Consider the following 2,500-nt stretch of genomic DNA (forward strand, 5'->3'; position numbering starts at 1 on the left):
TATGTTGCGCCTTAACCCAACCTATGTTGCGCCTTAACCCAACCTATGTTGCGCCTTAACCCAACCTATGTTGCGCCTTAACCCAACCTATGTTGCGCCTTAACCCAACCTATGTTGCGCCTTAACCCAACCTATGTTGCGCCTTAACCCAACCTATGTTGCGCCTTAACCCAACCTATGTTGCGCCTTAACCCAACCTATGTTGCGCCTTAACCCAACCTATGTTGGGCCTTAACCCAACCTATGTTGGGCCTTAACCCAACACACGTTGGGCCTTAACCCAACACACGTTGGGCCTTAACCCAACACACGTTGGGCCTTAACCCAACACACGTTGGGCCTTAACCCAACACACGTTGGGCCTTAACCCAACACACGTTGGGCCTTAACCCAACACACGTTGGGCCTTAACCCAACACACGTTGGGCCTTAACCCAACACACGTTGGGCCTTAACCCAACACACGTTGGGCCTTAACCCAACACACGTTGGGCCTTAACCCAACACACGTTGGGCCTTAACCCAACACACGTTGGGCCTTAACCCAACACACGTTGGGCCTTAACCCAACACACGTTGGGCCTTAACCCAACACACGTTGGGCCTTAACCTGCTCTGTAATTGTCATACGACGCGTTAAATTAGTGTAGTGTTGCCTAACTGCAACCCCCGCAATATAGTTTGCTACTCGCACTGCCCGGTCCCCAGTGTATCGCTTCATGTTAAACACCTTGCAGCTATACACTGTAATGTGGATGGCAGCAGGACGTACATGCTCAATGCCCTTTGCAGTTGTTCATTGGCATTTGCAGTTGTTCATTGGCATTCGCATGGCGAAGCACTTAGCCTACGCTGTGGTACGGCCTGTGTCAACTGTCCGCTGATGTTGTACGTCCAAATCACACACTGTACTGCACATTGGTCCTCATGTACTGAATGATACATCGTGGTACATGTGACCGTACAACGACTGCGCCAACAACGGCGAACCATGCGGTCCAAATGTTGTGCACTCAGCTACGTGTCGTCTCCCTATAAGAGCTGGATTGCAGTGTGGTATGCCCTGGATGGCGATCAGCATGAGCCGTCTGTTGATGTAGTGGCGCGTGTTGTCAGACGTAGTCGTCTCTTCTCACACACCGTGATAGCATGGTGCACTGCGTTCCACATCTGCGACATGCGACAGAGGCCGGTTGACAGTCGTTCGCGCAATGGACATCGCATACGTACGGGGGCCACCTTCCACGTGTTCGCGAAGCGTGCACATGTTGTTGCGTGTATGTGGGCAGACATAGTGTGTCGTGACACCTGACACAGGCATGCAACAATCGTTGAATTTGCAAATGGCGATGGACGCCTACGTTTGCTGGTGACGTTACGCAAATGAACAACTGGTAAACCGTTGTGGTGCGGTTGTTCTCGCTAGAGGTGAATCAGTGATGGCGACGATCGGTTGAGCTACCAACCGGTTGTTCCAGCGATACCCACCATGCCCACGAACGTGAATGGCATCTGGGTGTGAAGCGATACGCGGCGGTGGCTGGGTGGGACCGTCCCCGGCCGGTGAGGGGGGGCCTCCCGGCGTGCTGGCCGCGCGGTGCGTGGGCGCACGCGCTACAGCCGGCTGGTGGGGGCGGCCAGTGGCAGGCGCGCCGGCCGACGGAGGCGGCAGGCGGCGCAGCTGCGCGCCGGCGCACCCTGCACGCGGCGCCGTGCGGCCAAAGTAGGTCCTCGCGGGCCCGGTGCGAAGCGCGGTGGACATCTGCAGTGTGCTGGTCCGATTGAGGACTGTGTGCGCTGAGGATGCGCCGCCGCCCGGCGCTCGGCGCCGCGACGCCGTCTGCTGCTCGGTCGCCTCTGCGGTTCTCGCAGGTGGTTTGTATCGCAGCTGTGCGGACGTGTTGGCGCGTGCGCTGTGCTGGGAGAGTTCGCTTCGGCACCCAAGTGGGGCTTTTGTCCTTCTGTGGCGCTGGCGTTGGAGCTGCCGGTCACCGTAGGTGGCGCGTGTTGTCTCCCGCCGGCAATGCCACGACAGCACGCTCCCGGGCCTCTGTCGGCAGCGGCAAGCTCAGTTGGGAGCACGGGTGGTCGCACCTAAAGCGTCTACTCGCCAAACCCCGGGCGATTGCGCCTCTCTCGAACCCGACCAAGTACTTAGGACGGCGCTGCGCGCCGCCGGGACCTGAGAGGGTTTCGAGGTGTATGGTGCAGGGGAGCTCAGCCTCCTCCTGTTTGCAGAATAATTGAGCGGACGCTTGCGTGTTCGCGCGGGCCCCCGGGACACACTCCCGGGCGGCCGGCTGCTCAGCTCTAGTTGACGCAGCTCCCTGGTTGATCCTGCCAGTAGTCATATGCTTGTCTCAAAGATTAAGCCATGCATGTCTCAGTACAAGCCGCATTAAGGTGAAACCGCGAATGGCTCATTAAATCAGTTATGGTTCCTTAGATCGTACCCACGTTACTTGGATAACTGTGGTAATTCTAGAGCTAATACATGCAA

The 2,500-nt window shown here is 57.4% G+C and overlaps 1 non-coding gene across 1 annotated transcript in view; it reads left to right on the top strand.

Annotated features, from left to right (window-relative positions):
- The first annotated feature begins 2,324 nt into the window (after positions 1-2,324).
- The window catches only part of LOC126430598 (small subunit ribosomal RNA), a 1,910-nt gene continuing 1,734 nt past the window's right edge, over positions 2,325-2,500 (top strand). Inside the window, exon 1 of the ribosomal RNA XR_007577241.1 lies at positions 2,325-2,500. This exon is cut by the window's right edge and continues 1,734 nt beyond it. This is a non-coding gene — a ribosomal RNA (small subunit ribosomal RNA).

Source organism: Schistocerca serialis, unplaced genomic scaffold, assembly GCF_023864345.2.
Source record: "Schistocerca serialis cubense isolate TAMUIC-IGC-003099 unplaced genomic scaffold, iqSchSeri2.2 HiC_scaffold_1052, whole genome shotgun sequence".
In the NCBI taxonomy this organism is placed as follows: domain Eukaryota; kingdom Metazoa; phylum Arthropoda; class Insecta; order Orthoptera; family Acrididae; genus Schistocerca; species Schistocerca serialis.